Source organism: Trachemys scripta, chromosome 1 (assembly GCF_013100865.1).
Source record: "Trachemys scripta elegans isolate TJP31775 chromosome 1, CAS_Tse_1.0, whole genome shotgun sequence".
NCBI classification, from domain to species: Eukaryota; Metazoa; Chordata; order Testudines; family Emydidae; genus Trachemys; species Trachemys scripta.
The window spans coordinates 331903209-331921635 of NC_048298.1; the positions used below are offsets into that span (position 1 = coordinate 331903209).

General features: G+C 47.2%; 1 long non-coding RNA gene across 1 annotated transcript; it reads right to left on the reverse strand.

The window, feature by feature from the left end:
• Nucleotides 1-9753: 9753 nt before the first annotated feature.
• LOC117871912 lies at nucleotides 9754-16136 on the reverse strand. The gene is made up of 3 exons (XR_004644355.1): nucleotides 16017-16136; nucleotides 11176-11212; nucleotides 9754-9894 (listed from the first exon to the last, which is right to left on the reverse strand). It is a non-coding gene; the product is annotated as an uncharacterized LOC117871912 (long non-coding RNA).
• Between the last annotated feature and the right edge of the window lie 2291 nt (nucleotides 16137-18427).

Sequence of the window (18427 nt, forward strand, 5' to 3'; positions counted from 1 at the left end):
CAGCACTGGGCTCTCCCCCCCACCCCACCCCAACCGCACCCCCTGTTGTCCCAGCCCTGGGCTCTCCCCCCACCAGTGCTCACTCCGCCCGCTCCCCCCTTGCCTCCAGCCAGTCTGGCGCTGGCAGGGTCGGGATAAGCAGCGGGGCTCCCGGGCCGCGCCTCAGCCCAGGGTCCCTCCAGCCAGGCTCCCGCCTCCAGGACCGGCCAGGACCCAGGAGGCCAGAGCCGGGGGACTGCCCCGGCAGGGGGCTGAGGAGCCAGGGCAGGGTAGCCCCAGAGGGAGGGGAGCCCCGGAGAGCGGCATGTGGGACCCCACGGCAGCGCCCCACCCTCTATGGCCCCGCTGGTGCTGCTGCTTCTGGCCGCCCTGCCACAGTCCCTGGGTGGCTTGGGCCGCTTCGCCCAGCCCCAGCTGTGGCGCTGGGGGGCGGCCGCCCTGCGGCGCCTGCAGGCGGCTCCGTGTGCCCCGTGGGGCAGCTCCCAGCCCGAGTGTCCCGTGCTCGGAACCTGCCCGGCCCAGCCACAAGGTGCGGGTGCTGCTCCCCCGCGGCGTGAACCGCAGCGGCCCCAGGGTGCACCCTGCATACGATGCGCTGCTGCTGTCAGGGCCAGCTCTATGCTTTTGCTGCCCGAAGCAAAAAAAAAGATGGTCGGAATGCTGCCCCTGAAAATGTACCACCCCAAGCACGTGCTTGGTTTGCTGGAGCCTAGAGCTGGCCCTGGTTCTGAGGATTAATTGGTTAATTTTTGTAACACGAAGCTCAACAGATCAAAGGTGCTATGTGTTACCACATGGCCAATTTCACTAATGACAAGCGGCTGCCTAAGATTCTTACTGGTAACAGTTCAGTAGCTTCCTTCTCCTTCTATTTCCTTATAAAAAGAACTTTCTGGTCACTGTCCTCACCACAATTAGATTTGAGGGTATTTGTATGTCTATCTCTGTTTCTGTTGCCAAGCCTCTGTTGAGCACTTTGGAGGGCTGCCCCCTAATCTCTTGACAAGCAAATGCATTTCTTGACAGCCTGATTCGTGTTGGCCCATTGCCCTCTAATGGCTTGGAGCTCTGACAGCTGGCAACAATTTTCTGACTATTGGCGCTCCAACTGCTTCCCTGTCTGACAGGGGCCGAATAATTTTCTCGTGACTGCCAAATGGATGATAATGGCCAATTCATTTGAAAAGCTCCTTAATAAAATTCCCTTCTCTGTCCCTTTTTATAACACAACCTCTTTTTTCTCCTTGTTTCCTCTTTCAACTTCTGCAAGTTGTTTCCCTCTCCCTCCCACTGCAGAATTATTTTTCACGTTGGTATCCCTGCGCTATTCACATTGGTCTCTCTGTTTTGGCCTTTAAGCATCTCACCAGAAGCTACTGACCCCCTGTTCTGTCTATAGTACTGTCTGAAATTGCCTAGCAAGGCCCCAGGTATTTTGTTCACACCAGCTTCTAACACCACTTCCTTCTTTCATTGGCCATGCCTGCCAACCGTGATTTTTTTTTCCCCAAGTGTACTTTTAGCTGTTCTAGGAAAGTCTGGGCCCAATCCTACAATCTTGCTTATATACTAACTCAAACCAAGAAGAGGAACCTCTGGTGTAAGGATTACTCACAAGCCACTACAATGTAAGAACAGACTTCTGTTTTAGCCACTTAAAATAGTGTGTATCAGCATAGTGTCTCACATCTGCTGAGCTATAGCAGATGGTGGGGCCTTGCAAATCAGTTACCTATTGTAGGAAAAATCAGTGACACAGAGTCTGGGTCTAGTAGAACCTCAGAGTTACGAACACCACAATAACAAACTGACCAGTCAGCCACACACCTCATTTGGAACTAGAAGTAAGCAGACAGAATACCATGCAGTACGGTACTGCGTTAAACATAAACTACTAAAAAAGGGAAAGTTTAAAAAATTTGACAAGGGAAGGAAACTGTTTCTGTGCTTGTTTCATTTAAATTAAGATGGCTAAAAGCAGCCTTTTTCATCCGATAGTAAAGTTTCAAAGCTGTATTAAGACAATGTTCAGTTGTAAACTTTTGAAAGAGCCACCATAACATTTTGTTCAGTGTTACGAACAACCTCCATTCCTGATATGTTCGTAACTCTGAGCTTCTGCTGTATTTTCTTAGTGCAACTGTAACCCACATGCCTAATAGGGAGATATCTCTTCTAGAGAGGAGAAGTGAGGGAGGAATGAGTTGGGTTTGGGTCAGTGTAGCTAGGCAGATCTTGCAGAAAGATAGTGATCATTTGCATCCAACTTCCTGATTAAGGGCTTGGTTACACTTGCAGCTGTACAGTGCTGTGAGGTAAACCTGTCTTCGTACAGCTGAGTAGGGAAAGCGCTGCAGTCTGTCCACACTGATAGCTGCCAGGGCAGTGGCGTGGCCACACTTGCAACATTTGCAGCTGTGTTGGGAGCGGTGCATTATGGGCAGCTATCCCAGCATTCATGTGGTTGCAACGTGCTTTTCAAAACGGGGGGGGGGGGGAGGGAGGTGGAGTGTGGCAGGGAGTGTGGGGGGAGAGAGTGCTTTTTGGAGTGTCAGCACTCTATTTTGCAAGTTCCAAACTCCCGGCCCCCTGCTCATTCATTCACTCACTCAAAGCAAACAGCAAACTGTTTGCTTTTTCTCTGTGGTACGAGATTTGAAACCGACACTTCCGCATTCCTGCAGCGGGTCACAACAATGGAGAGGATTGGCCACTTGACAAGGTGATCAGTACAGCGCTGCAGGTTGATTCCTGGTACACACTCACAGGGGAGAGTCGTAGCCACTCCACTGTATCTCTTATACTTCTCGGGGAGGTGGAGTACCTGCAGTGGTGTACCCAGGGAGATACAGCGCTGTATATGCCTTGCCAGTGTAGCCGGTCAGTGAGGTACAGCGCTGTGGGCGGCTTTACAGCGCTGTAACTCGCAAGTGTAGCCAAGGCCTAACAAGTGACAATGCACTTAACATTGGCCTCCAGTGTGTAGTATGGGGTATCTCTTGCTTAAAAAGAAAGTATGAAGCAACAGCCATGTTTGTTCGAATAAACTGTGTTGTGTATCCAGCATTCTTAACAGCCTCATTAGGTACTACTGAAATTGGCTTTGACAGTGATTGGCTTATAAGGCTTTCTTAGGGGCTTGGTGTTTTTCAGCCTTTTCATGTAGTTTGTCAGTATTGGCTTTGATGATCGGTCTGGCAAACCAAGCTCCTGACCACTTTTACCAGTTGTAGCTTTGGGAAGCTTTCCTTCTTTGGAAGAGTTTTGCAAGAAGTGCACCAGTAGCCATCTTTTGTAACTTCAGTAAATGGGAAACTTTGATTGACAAACACTGGGAACTGCCTTTAGGTTTTGGAGACGCTGTTTCTTAAGTAGGTAGCTGTATTTGTGCTTCAGGCTGTTCAGATGTTAATATACCATGTGAGCCTTCAGATGACATGTTGGTATATTCTTTGTTCTTAGTGTGTTCTTCATCTTGGTTGATTTTTGAGGCCTTAGAGTGGAAAAACGGTTGCATTGTTTTTTGTCTTTTCATTTTCACTTTGATCTGCTACATAGAAAACATATGAATAAATTAAATGCGAATTTAACATAAGGATAATGCAGATTATGCCAAAACACACAACAGTTCTAGATTTCTAAAACAAAAATATCAAACAATTTAAGAAATGTTTTTCATTTAAATTGACTTTTGAAAACTAAGCAGTCATGGGATAAGAGGGAAGGTCGTCTCATGGATCAGTAACTGGTTAAAAGATAGGACAAAGGGTAGGAATAAATGGTCAGTTTTCAGAATGGAGAGAGATAAACAATGGTGTCCCTCAAGGGTCTGTACTAGGACCAGTCCTACTCAACATTCATAAATGATCTTGAAAAAGGAGTAAACAGTGAGGTGGCAACATTTGAAGATGATACAAAACTATTCAAAATAGTTAAGTCCAAAGCAGACATGTCCAAAGCAGACTGTGAAGAGTTACAAAGGGATCTCACAAAACTGGGTGACTGGGCAACAAAATGGTAAATGAAATTCAGTGTTGATAAATGCAAAGTAATGCACACTGGAAAACAATCCCAACTATACATATAAAATGATGGGGTCTAAATTAGCTGTTACTCCACTCAAGAAAGAGATCTTGGAGTCATTGTGGATAGTTCTCTGAAAACATCTGCTCAATGTGCAGCGGCAGTCAAAAAAGCGAACAGAATGTTGGGAATCATTAAGAAAGGGATGGATAAGATAGAAAATATCATATTGCCTTTATATAAATCCATGGTACTCCCAGATCTTGAATACTGCATGCAGGTGTGGTCACCCCATCTCAAAAAAGATATAGTGGAATTGGAAAAGGTACAGATAAGGGCAACTAAAATGATTAGGGGTATGGAACAGCTTCCGTATGAGGCAAAATTTAAATGACTGGGATTTTTCAGCTTGGAAAAGAGATGACTAAGAGGGGATAGGATAGAGGTCTATAAAATCTTGACTGGTGTGGAGAAAGTGAATAAGGATGTGTTATTTACTCCTTCTCATAACACAAGAACTAGGGGTCATCCAATGAAATTAATAGGCAGCAGGTTTAAAAGAAACAAAAGGAAGTACTTCTTCACATACACAGTCAACCTGTGGAACTCTTTGCCGGGGGATGATGTTGTGAAGACCAACACTATAATAGAGTTCAAAAAAGAACTAGATAAGTTTCTGGAGGATAGGTCCATCAATGGCTATTAGCCAGGATGGGCAGGGGTGCAACACCATGCTCTGAGTGTCCCTAGCCTCCGTTTGCCAGAAGCTGGGACTGGATGACAGGGGATGGACCACTTGATGCTTGGCTGTTCTACTCATTCCCTCTCAAGCACCTGGGATTGGCCACTGTCAGAAGACAGGATACTGGGCTAGATGGACCATTGGTCTGACCCAGTATTGCCGTTCTTATGTAAAACCTAATTATAATAATAAAAATATTTAGTACAGAAACTCCCCAAGATCATGATATCTTGAGATAGTGACAGTGTGAGAGAACGATCTTGGCAAATGTATTTTAAAAATCTTGGCCTACTAGGAAATGTATATTTATACAAGTTTCCCGGCCAGAAATCTAGCATTCTGGAGCAAAGTCACTAAAACATAGTCCAAATGTTCCTTTAACATGCCTCTCCCTTCTCCCTCTACCACACCCCACTCACCATTGGTCCTTGGTCAGTGGAGACCCCGAGTTAAGGGGTGCTTTCGTGTGAGTTCACCTCCAATTGCAGGGGGAGGGCAGAAGGCACCTTGCTTGTTCTTCCAGCCACTGGCTGCTCGCTCTGGCCACTGTTGTTCGTCGTGCCATCGTTCACTCCACCACTTCATTGCCCTTGGCCCTGCGCCGTCAACTTCTGCATCTGCCACTGTGACCTCTGCAAGTTGGTCTCTTGAGGTTCCACTCAGCTCTCAGTGGTCTCAGCTCTCAGTGTGGGAAGCTCACTGCTAGTGCAGGCTGGGCAGACTCTTCCACCGAAACATTGTCCCACAGCAGGTCTAAGCACTTAGACTTGATTATCAGTGATTAACAGCATGCAGGCAAACTCCTCTTTCAGGAATCTCAGCCAATGCCAATGCCTTCTTCCCAAGGAGCTTAATCTAGAGAGATTAAACAGAGAGCAAATTTTGCTGCTGTTTGAAAAGCCCTTCCTCTCCCAAAAAATGTGCATCAGAAAACTAACACTACAGCTTTTCTTCAAAGACTGGGCCTTACTCATGCACTAAGAAAAATATCTTTTACAAACTAACAGCACCCCATAGTGACTCCTTCCATAGATACATTTGATTAATTGAATTTAGCAATGGGGAATGGTGCTAGATTGACAGCTCTTGAGATCTTGGGGTATAATCCAACTTCCCTTGACTTCTTTATACTTAGCCCTGGTCTACACTATGAGTTTAGGTCGAATTTAGCAGCGTTAGATCGATTTAACCCTGCACCTGTCCACACGACGAAGCCATTTTTGTCGACTTAAATGGCTCTTAAAATCTTAACATTTCTGTACTCCTCCCCGACGAGGGGATTAGCGCTGAAATCGACCCTGCTGGGTTGAATTTGGGGGTAGTATGGATGCAATTCGACGCTACTGGCCTCCCGGAGCTATCCCAGAGTGCTCCATTGTGACCGCTCTGGACAGCACTCTCAATTTAGATGCACTGGCCAGGTACACAGGAAAAGCCCTGCAAAATTTTGAATGAGCTCCAGCATGGACTGAACGAGATGTTCTGCATCTGATCGCTGTATGGGGAGATGAATCTGTGCTATCTGAACTCCGTTCCAAAAGACGAAATGCTGGAATATTTGAAAAAATCTCCAAGGGCATGAAGGACAGAGGTTATAAGAGGGACCCGCAGCAGTGCCGTGTGAAACTTAAGGAGCTCAGGCAAGCCTACCAAAGAACCAGAGAAGCAAATGGCCACTCCGGGTCAGAGCCCCAGACATGCCGCTTCTATGATGAGCTGCATGCCATTCTAGGGGGTGCTCCTACAACTACCCCACCCACATGCTTCCCTTCTCCCCCACCCCTCCCAGGCTACCTTGGCAGTTATCCCCCCATTTGTGTGACGAATTAATAAAGAATGCATGAATTTGAAACAACAATGACTTTATTGCCTCTGCAAGTGGAGATCAAAGGGGGGAGGGAGGGCGGTTGGCTTACAGGGAAGTAGAGTGAACCAAGGGGGTGGGTTTTCATCAAGGAGAAATAAACAGAACTTTCACACTGTAGCCTGGCCAGTCATGAAACTGGTTTTCAAAGATTCTCTGATGCACAGCGCGCCCTGCTGTGCTCTTCTAACCGCCCTGGTGTCTGGCTGCGTGTAATCAGCATCCAGGCGATTTGCCTCAACCTCCCACCGCGCCATAAACGTCTCCCCCTTACTCTCACAGGTATTGTGGAGCACATAGCAAGCAGTAGTAACGATGGGAATATTGGTTTCGCTGAGGTCTAACTGAGTCAGTAAACTGCGCCAGCGAGCTTTTAAACGTTCAAAGGCACATTCTACCATCATTACGCACTTGCTCAGCCTATAGTTGAACCGCTTCTTACTATTGTCCAGGCTTCTTAAGCCATTGGAGCAAGGGGTATGCTGGGGTAGGTGCTGTGTGAAACTCTCCCAGTCGGCGCGATGCTGCCGACTGGGAGAGCAGCCTGAGGCAGAAGCCTCCAGCTGGCATGATATTCCAGGCAGAACTGAATCTCCATTAGACGAAACTTAAAGAAGAGAATGACCTGGAGTCATTCCTATTTTTGTCCAGGCACCCCTGACCGACCTCACCAAGGCCGGCCAGGAGCACCCCATGTCTGCCCAGGCGCCCCCGACCAATCTAACCGAGGTCGGCCAGGAGCACCCACGGGACAACAACGACGGTTAGCAGTCGTATTGCACCGTCTGCCGTCCGCAAGGCAAGGCAAGGGGATGCTGCAGTGTAGCACTGCAGTACCGCATCTGCCAGCAACACCCAGGAGACATACGGTAACAGTGAGCTGAGCGGGCTCCATGCACCCCATGGTATGTTGTCTGCACGGGTAACCCAGGAAAAAAGGCGAGAAACGATTTTTTGCCGTTGCTTTCATAGACTGGACATTAGGAAAAACTTCATAACTTTCAAGATGGTTAAACACAGGAATAAATTGCCTAGGGAGGTTGTGGAATCTCCATCATATGACATTTTTAAGAGCAGGTTAGACAAACAGCTGTCAGGGATGGTCTAGATCAGGGGTAGGCAACCTATGGCACACGTGCCAAAGGCGGTACACGAGCTGATTTTCAGTGGCACTCACATTGCCCGGGTCCTGGCCACCGGTCCGGAGGGCTCTGCATTTTAATTGGATTTTAAATGAAGCTTCTTAAACATTTTAAAAACCTTATTTATTTTACATACAATAGTTTAGTTATATATTATAGACTTATAGAAAGAGACCTTCTAAAAACGTTAAAATGTATTACTGGCACGCAAACCCTTAAATTAGAGTGAATAAATGAAGACTCAGCACACCACTTCTGAAAGGTTGCCGACCCCTGGTCTAGATAATACTTTAGTCCTGCCATGCGTGCAGGGGACTGGACTAGATGACCTCTTGAGGTCCCTTCCAGTCCTACGATTTATACATTAATGCTCCATTTGTCCCTTGGTCTGCACATTTCTTTGTAGGACTTCTGGACAGATTTTATTTGCCAATTGAGTTTAGTCCATTATGGTGGGCAGGGCCGGCTCCAGGCACCAGCCAACCAAGCACGTGCTTGTGGCCGCCCCTTACAAGGTGCCGCCCATCTTGGGGTGGCGGGGCGGCGCTGAGAGTTTTGTTTGTTTGTTTTGTTTCGGCAGGGCGGCGCTCGGGGGTATTTTTTGGGGGGGGTTCGGCGGGGCGGCACTCAGGGTTTTTTGTTGTTGTTTATGGTTCAGCAGGGTGGCGCTCGGGGGGGTTGGTTTTGGTTCGACGGGGTGGCGCTGGGGTTTTGTTTGTTTGTTTTTGGCTTGGCGGGGCGGCGCTCGGGGGGGGGGGGGTTGTTACGGCGGGGCATTTGTTGTTGTTGCTTGGGGTGGCAAAAAAGTTAGAGCTGGCCCTGATGGTGGGCCTGGGAATGTTAGGCTCAGGACTTTGATTGAAGAATCTACTTTTATGATTGAGCCTTGGGGGCATTCCCAGATCATTAATACATATGAATAATATGGATATGGTATAATACACCATATCCATATTATAGAATGTATGTGTACATATGACACCACCTTATATTCAAGCATAACAATTTTTTAATTTGTTGTTGTAGTCTGCCACTTTTACTTTGGTGCCACAGATAGCAACACATTCCTATTAGGGTAATTACAGTTACCACCTGTATTATTATTAGTAGCAGGCTGAGTGTTTTGAAATACTGGGATAGGCATTATTACAGTGTGTTTCATAGTGCTATGTATATGAGAAGTAAAACAGAAATATGGAGTAGTGACATTACAAATGAGGCCTTTATATATAAATGTCTTGTCTTTAGTTACTACACAGTACTGTCCTATCATATTATAGATCAGTGGTTTTCAAAGTTCGTGTTGCGACCCAGTACTGGGTTGCAGAATGCAAGGCACTGGGTCGTCTTGCTCAGCGTTCAGGGAGCCTGGCGCCCGGCCAGTAAAAACTACTAGTCCCTACCTGTTCTGACACCGTGCTGTGCCCCAGAAGCGACCAGCAGCAGGTCCGGCTCATAGGCAGGGGGGCCACAGGGATCTGCGCACTACTCCCACCCCGAGCACTGGCTCCATGCTCCCATTGGCTGGTTTCCAGCCAATAGAAGCTGGGGGGGCGGTGCCTGCAGGCGACAGCCACACAGAGCCTCTTGCGCACCTCCACCTAAGAGCTGGACCTGCTGGCTGCTTCCGGGGCACAGCGCGGTCTGCAGTGCCAGGACAGGCGGGAACCTCTCCTCTGCACCCCGGCTGTGCCGCTGACTGGGAGCCACCGCAGGTAAACCTGTGCCCCAACCCCACGTCCCAATCCCCTGCTCCAGTCCTGAGCCCCCCCCCAACCTGTAGCCCCCTCCTTCACTCCAATCCCCTCATCCCTAACCCCACCCTGCAGCCCTCACCCCAATCGTCTGCCCCAGCCCTGAGCCCCCTCCCACACTCCAAACCCCTCATCCCCAGCTCCGTTGGGTCACAGGCATCAACAATTTTCTTCAAGTGGGTCGCCAGAAAAAAAAGTTTGAAAACCACTGTTATAGGTTACCCTTACTGCTGGTTGTTACCCTTTGGTAAGCTTCGCAGGACAGGGAACATGAACGGCTAGCTTCTGTTCCATTGATTGCTCTATGATACACCAGTAGCTGAAGTAGATCCAGTTGTTTCAGATGGATGCTGTCTTCCAGATAACCTACTGAATGGACAGTAATCAATTTTTTAAATATTCCTGTGTCAGGATTTAGTGTTGATACCCAGACACTGAACAAAATTGTTTTAATAACATGTGCCTCACTTAGGATGACCCCAAATTGTGACTGGTACTACCAGGGAATTTGTTTACCCAATTTGTAGTTACCGTGTAACTTAATTTTTTTTACCAATTTGTTTTTTCCTTGCCTTCATGTTGTTTGCTGCTATTCATTTGTTGATTTTTACCTGTGTGTTGGTTAAACAGTTTAGCAATGTTATGCGCATGGTAAAGGTTATACAGCGATAATACAACAGTACATCAAAAATACAGTAATACAGTTACTTTCACACAGTAGCTAAATTTTCACATTAAATGACAGTTCAACCTGGTTCAGCTAGTGGTTTTTAGCGGATTGTTAACTTAATTGTTTATATAGGGTAGACTGAGGTGTAGTTGACCAGTCTCTTATTTGTAAAGCACTTCGTTTTTCTCTTTTTGATGCTTGTGGGGTTTTTTTTGTTTTGTTTTTACTGTATACTGATATTTTTTGGTGTTTTTGTGGTGTCATATTTTTCTGGTGTTTTTGGTTTGTGGGATGCAATCTTAAGCATCTTCAATTAGTTAATATAATAACTTTTTTTTTTTTTTTTTTACATTTCTTCTTATCGTTAGTAACCCGCATTTAATATGCATATTAACTTAGTTTGTTTACAATATGATGGGGACCAAATTTTTTATGACGCAAGCTATACTTTTGCAATTGTTGTATAGACATTCATTTTCACTTGAGGTGCTTTACTAATATTTTTATACTAAATGTAATGCTTAATTGCTTAAACAGATGCTCACAATCTTCTGTGACAAGGTGGATTGCTTTCCCCTGCAGAACACTCTGTTTTAGCAAAAGAGTTAACAGAATTTTTATCAAGCTTTTTAGAGTTAATTTGCTTGTGATAGCAATTCCACTTTTCTTAACTGTTTAGAAGCACAAATGTTAACAACCACTGCTTTCCTTTAACATATCATAAAAGAAAAGTGTATAAAATTAAACCAAAATACATTTTAAATGCAAGTCTGTGCAAACACTTTTAGGGTATTACATTTTCATGACACTTTGCTGTGTTTGTGAGACAAAGGTGGAAACCTGTTGAAATTGTTTCATTAGCTTTATGCATAAATTACTGTTTTTAAACATTTTTGCTATAACACTTTTATAACTATATTTAAAAGTGCAAACAAGTTTATAAAAACCCAAACAAGAAATTGACATTTTGTTAATATTACCTTTACCTTAATGTTGAGATTCCCATCCTTTTTTCCCCTTTAAATAAAAAATAAAAATAAAAAACAAAAACAAAACTGTGATTCATAAAAGACAATTCTTTTTGTTTTCAATTGCATTATTTGTTGAGGCAGCAATATATGTACATATATTTATAACTGAGACCTTCTTGAATTTTGAAAAAAATTGTATTAATTATATTATGATGGTTATACCCCCAAACATAATATTAAAATAGTGTGGTACCACTTATATTTTTTAAAAAGGTATAAAACTTATTTATTTTGTTGCAATAAAAGTATGATAAAAAAGTCATGTGACACACACAGGACAACATACATGACATACAAGACAAACGTACAATTAAAAACAAATGGCGCCAGAATTCTATTTATAACTATACAAAATAAGGCAAACAAATATTTAAAAAAAGGGTTAAACATTTAAATAAACAAATTATCTTTTTATTTAAAACTTTTACTAAAAATTGATAAAAATGTATATTATTGGCCAATTTTTTGTATTAATTTAGTAACCAGGCATTTATAATTTTATATTAAACTTTATTTTAAAACTATATGTAAAAACTATAACTTTTATTTTATTTTTTTTAAAACCACAGAGGACAGCTTGCTTACTTCCAAGATTAGCAGTCATGGGTCACCAATGAAGTTAGATGTTTGGCTGTGTGTGTGTGTGTGTGTTCTCTCTATGTGCCGCCCCAGCCCTGCGCAGACAGCTGGCACAGCAGACCTTGAGAGCGAACAGCCTAATGACCACGAGATCCGTTAAGGTACAAAGGCACCCAGCCATGTTTATTGTCAACAAAGCATGGTACTAGTATCCCGCAGACTCTACCAAACCACTAATACATGTATGCACGTAACAATGGACCAGCTCAGTGAACGGCAGGACTTTCTGTTCCTCCCTAGGCTAAACAAAGACACTCCCTCTAAAATACATCTTTATCATAGAATCATAGAATCATAGAATATCAGAGTTGGAAGGGACCTCAAGAGGTCATCTAGTCCAACCCCCTGCTCAAAGCAGGACCAATTCCCAGCTAAATCATCCCAGCCAGGGCTTTGTCAAGCCGGGCCTTAAAAACCTCCAAGGAAGGAGACTCCACCACCTCCCTAGGTAACGCATTCCAGTGTTTCACCACCCTCCTAGTGAAATAGTTTTTCCTGATATCCAACCTGGACCTCCCCCACCGCAACTTGAGACCATTGCTCCTTGTTCTGTCATCTGCCACCACTGAGAACAGCCGAGCTCCATCCTCTTTGGAACCCCCCTTCAGGTAGTTGAAGGCTGCTATCAAATCCCCCCTCATTCTTCTCTTCTGGAGACTAAACAATCCCAGTTCTCTTAGCCTCTCCTCATAAGTCATGTGCTCCAGACCCCTAATCATTTTTGTTGCCCTCCGCTGGACTCTTTCCAATTTTTCCACATCCTTCTTGTAGTGTGGGGCCCAAAACTGGACACACTATTCCAGATGAGGCCTCACCAATGTCGAATAAAGGGGAACGATCACGTTCCTCGATCTGCTGGCAATGCCCCTACTTATACAGCCCAAAATGCCGTTAGCCTTCTTGGCAACAAGAGCACACTGTTGACTCATATCCAGCTTCTCGTCCACTGTGACCCCTAGGTCCTTTTCTGCAGAACTGCTACCTAGCCATTCGGTCCCTAGTCTGTAGCAGTGCATGGGATTCTTCCGTCCTAAGTGCAGGACTCTGCACTTGTCCTTGTTGAACCTCATCAGGTTTTTTTCTGCCCAATCCTCTAATTTGTCTAGGTCCCTCTGTATCCGATCCCTACCCTCTAGTGTATCTACCACGCCTCCTAGTTTAGTGTCATCTGCAAACTTGCTGAGAGTGCAGTCCACACCATCCTCCAGATCATTAATAAAGATATTAAACAAAACCGGCCCCAGGACCGACCCTTGGGGCACTCCACTTGAAACCGGCTGCCAACTAGACATGGAGCCATTGATCACTACCCGTTGAGCCCGACGATCTAGCCAGCTTTCTATCCACCTTACAGTCCATTCATCCAGCCCATACTTCTTTAACTTGGTGGCAAGAATACTGTGGGAGACAGTATCAAAAGCTTTGCTAAAGTCAAGAAATAACACATCCACTGCTTTCCCCTCATCCACAGAGCCAGTTATCTCATTATAGAAGGCAATTAGGTTAGTCAGGCACGACTTCCCCTTCGTGAATCCATGCTGACTGTTCCTGATCACTTTCCTTTCCTCTAAATGTTTCATAATTGATTCCTTGAGGACCTGCTCCATAATTTTTCCAGGGACTGAGGTGAGGCTGACTGGCCTGTAGTTCCCCGGATCCTCCTTCTTCCCTTTTTTAAAGATGGGCACTACATTAGCCTTTTTCCAGTCATCTGGGACCTCCCCCGATCGCCATGAGTTTTCAAAAATAATGGCTAATGGCTCTGCAATCTCACCCGCCAACTCCTTTAGCACCCTCGGATGCAGCGCATCCGGCCCCATGGACTTGTGCACGTCCAGTTTTTCTAAATAGTCCCGAACCACTTCTTTCTCCACAGAGGGCTGGTCACCTTCTCCCCATGCTGTACTGCCCAGTGCAGCAATCTGGGAGCTGACCTTGTGCGTGAAGACAGAGGCAAAAAAATCATTGAGTACATTAGCTTTTTCCACATCCTCGGTCACTAGGTTGCCTCCCTCATTCAGTAAGGGGCCCACACGAATACAAACAAAGTTACGTATTGCTCCTCTGATGTATTTAGTTGACACCCTCTGACGTTACCACCCATCACCTATTACATCTCTATCCATCACACGGTCATCCTGACATTATCTTTAGGAGGGGTCAGTGTGTTCCTGTTATGTTTGAGGAATGTGTTTGTACCGTTCTTGGTATGGGACTGGAGTGTTCTGGTACCACCCTTCTGGAATGTGTGTGTGTGTGTTTTGTGCCTAGCACTTCTTAGGAATGTGTGTTTCTGCAATATCAGCCCCGTTCTTGCCAGATTCTGTGAGCAGGGCCTGCCTCTAGCTCACAGATGAACTTTGCTTTATATTAGCAAAGTTTTGACTGCTACTTTAGCCCAGGCCTCTGATACAAGGGCTTATGTCTCAGGCGCTCTTCCTACTACAGTAGAGACCTCGATAGATCATCTAGTGCAGTTCCCTGCACTGAGGCAGCACTAACTATTATCCAGACCATCCGCTGACAGGTGTTGGTCTAGTCTGTTCTTAAAAACTTCCAGTGACAGACATAGGCGCCGACTCTGTGGGTGCTCCGAGGCTGGAGCACCTATGGGGAAAAATTGGTGGTGCAGACTAGACCAAGCTCCCCATCCCGTCCCCCCACCCCAGATCACCTCTGCCTCCGCCTCCTCCCCTGAGTGCGCTGCGACCCCGCTTCTCCTCGCAGTGCTTGCCGCTGGGCAACAGCTGTTTCGCGGTGTAACAAGCTCTGGGAGGGAAGGGGGAGGAGCGGGAACGTGGCATGCTCAGGGGAGGAGGCAGGGCCGGGGCGGGGATTTGGGGAAGGAGTCCAATAGGGGCAGGGAGGAGGCGGAGTTGGGGCGGGGCCATGGGGATGTCAAGCACCCACTGGTGCCAGAAGAAGTTAGTGCCTATGGTGACAGAGAGTCAACAGCCTCCCTAGGTAACTTGTTCCAGTATGTAGCCATCCTGACTCCAGTTAGTGCCTATTGGAGTGGTCATTACACTTACAGTACACCTCTTCAGGTATCCTGCCTTTACCTTCCCTGGAGTGTAATCCCATGATTCTCCCACTCTTACACAGGTACTGTAGTCAGGGCCCAGTCGATCATCCATACTTGCCCAGCAGATCCTACCGGGTTCAGGTACCTGCAGTTCTTCCCTTTGGGTGCTTGTGACCAGTGTTCCCTCTAATTTTTCCCACCCATGTGTGGAATGAATTTTGTTATGTGCACCCATATGGAGGTGATGTGTGACATGTCACCTTCATATCAGTGCATATAGCAAAATTCATGTGGTGGGGGTGGGGCTGAGGGGTTCGGAGTGTGGGAGGGGGCTCAGGGCTGGGGCAGTGGGTTGGAGTATGTGAGGGGGTTAGGGCTGCGGCTGGGGGTGCAGGTTCTGGAGTGGAGCCAGGGATGAGGGATTTGGGGTGCAGGAGGGTGCTCCAGGGCTACGGCGGGGAGAGAGGACTCCCCCAGCCCTCTCTCCCCACAGCAGCACCTGAGCTATGGGGGAGAGGCGCCTCTCCCTGCTGTGGCAGCTCCAGGGCTGGGGTCGCAGGATAGGTGCCTCTCCCCTGGCTTCCACAGGTCCGGCTGGGGCTGGGTTCGGGGAGAGGTGACTGCAACAGGGCCAGGCCGCCTGGGTTTTGGCCGGGCCACCCCAGTTGCTTCTGGGTCCAAGCCGTGCTGCGCTGCGCTTCCCCAGGCGCAACCGGGTCCTGGCCAGGTTACACTGCCCTGGCCCGGCCCGGGCTGGGCTATCCTGGCCGGATCTGGGCCGCACCGGCCGGGGTAGAAGTGCCCCGGCTGCGGCAGGTCTGGGCTGCAGCGAAGTTGGGGGCGGAGGGCCACCCTGGCTGTGGCAGGGGGGCCAGGCTAGGTTGGGGGGCCAGGGGAGGGGTGCCCCTTCCCCAGCCGCGGCAGGTTCCCAGGTGGGTTCCCTGAGCACCTGCACGGTGTTAAATAGGCTCCTGCGTGATTGCGGCTTACAGGGAACTTAGCTTGTTACCCTTAGATTGCAGGGGTGGCCAACTGCCTTCTTAGACAAAAGTACTGTTTGTTTAACCACAGGAACAAAGCATAACATAAGGTGGGGGGAGTGGGAAATTTAACACAAAAGGTCTACCTGTAGGTCAGTTTTACCTAGATGATCATCATGTAGGCAGGTCTCTCCTTACTGTCTCTCCCAACAACTGCCCCCTCCCTCCAGAAGGTCACTGGTATTCCCCCGAAAGTCCTTGGTCTCAGTTTCCCAGCTGTTTTGTTTCTCCTGTGTTTAACAGTTGGGAAACCTGCCCTCTCACCCCCGCCCTCTCCCGGCCCCCACACACTTGACAATCTAATCCAGTGAGCTCAGCAGCTGGTCAGAGGTAAACAACACAAGAGCCACTTGTTCCGAGTTCTTTTAAGTGTCAGCCAATGGATGGCTGTCTGCAGTCATTGTACCCTGTCCTGCCTACATGCAGTCAGTCGCTTCTAGAATTAACCCCCTATTTGCACAGTCAGCCTCCTTTCAAACATAGAACTATGTTAATAAAATGATTACAGAGCAGCCCCGTGTTCTTCATAGTGGTCTTGTCTTTTCAAGTGCGAATAAAAGAGAAGAGGCCAATATGGCTCCACCAGGAGCTCTTTAAGGACATGAAAAATCAAAAAGAAATCCTACAAACAGTGGAAACATGATACATTGTTGAAGAGGCGCACAGAAGAATAGCAAAAGCATGTCTGAACACGGAGAGAGAGGCCAAGGCACAAAATGAGTTACACCTAGCAAGGGACATAAAAGGCAATATGGAGAAGTTCTTTATATATGTTAGGAGCAAGAGAAAGACAAAGGAAACTGTAGGTCCTCTTCTTAGCTAGGAAGGAGAACTAATAACTGATGACATCAAGAAAGTGGAGGTGTTTAATGCCTATTTTGCTTCAGGCTTCACTATCAAGGTTAATGGGGACCATATAATTAACACAATTAATGTTAACAACAAGGAGGAAGGAATGCAAGCCAAAATAAGGAAAAAACAGGTTCAAGAATGTTTATATAAGTTTTATGTATTCAAGCTGGCCGGGCCTGATGAAATTCATCCTAGGGCACTTACGGAACTAGCTGGAGCATTCTCTGAACCATTAGTAATTACCTTTGAGATGTCCTGGAGAATGGGTGAGGCTCCAGAAGACTGGAGAAGGGCAAACACGGGAAGGAGGAACAAAGAGAATCTGGGAAATTATAGATCAATCACCCTTCCTTGGACACGTGGAAGATACTGGAACAAATGATTAAACAATCAATTCGTAAGCAAGCTGGAGGATAATAGGGTCATAAGGAATAGCCAGCAAGGAATTGGCGAGAAAAAAAATCATGCCAAATCACCCTAATTTCCTTCTTTGACAGGATTAATGGCAGTGGGTGGCGGGGAAGCAGTAGGTGTGATGTATCTTGATATCAGTAAGGCTTTTGATACATTCCCACATGACATTCTCAAAAGCAAACTAGGGAAATGTGGTCTAGGTGGAATTTCTGTAATGTGAGGGCACAGTCAGGGGTGCCATTTAAGGCAGTTTCGTACAGGAGGTCTGCTCGCAGCGCAGATCCTAGCCCCAGGTGAAGCTCTTATTTGCAGCACAGGCTGAGTGTGGAATGTAAATTCTGCAGAGGAGAGGTGCTGCTCCCAGCTTGTGCCCCTGGGGCAGGAAGCCAGTATTTTGCTTATAAACAGAGGCAGGGTGATTAAGATAAGAAAGGGCTGGTAATTAAATTAAGGATCTGGAAGTCTTTAAAAACAGGAATCCCTCTGTGGGGGGAGGCGTCGAAGAGAACACAGGAGACTCAGAAGAAATACAGCCAAGGGAGATGTGAGAGGGATAGGTGAAAAGAAGGGGCCAAAACCAAAGGGAGGGATAGCAGTGGTATAGAGAAGTTCCCAGTCTTACCTGTGGTAGTTATATGGCCCTGTCGCAGGGCAAGTACACTCCATCCCCCTTTGGGGCAGGGCAAGGGTGTTGCAGCCCCACGTTTAAGTCCGCCTGCCTGCCTTAGCCTCAGGGTAGTACAGCCCAATAGCCAGAGGCAATAGAGTCACCCTTGACGTCAGGGCGGTGCGGCCCAGTGGCCAGAGTCGATACAGTCGCCCTCCTTAGCGGGGTTATGTGGCCTAATGGTCAGAGTCAGGGAAGTGGGCCGCTCCTTGGGGGGGGTGGCACCTGGGTTAAGGGGACCCAGGCCCCCCCCCTCCACCAGGTCCCAGCCCAGGGCCCTGGTATTGGCAAATGTGCGTGCTACTGAGTCAGCGGGGATTCGGCCAAAACACACCAACTCAAAACCCAGTTCACTAACCGGTCCACTGCCTAGTTTCCCTGGACTTCTTTCTACCAGATCCCCTGATGCTGTGGCCTGGACATCTTCACGGTCTCCGGGTTCCTCTGGCTGCACTACCCGCAGTGACTCCAGCCTCCACAGGGCGTCTACAGGTATCCGGGTGTCTGCCTGAATCTCAGCATCTCCAGCTCCCACCGTCTGGGGTTTCGGCTGTTCCCAAGCTG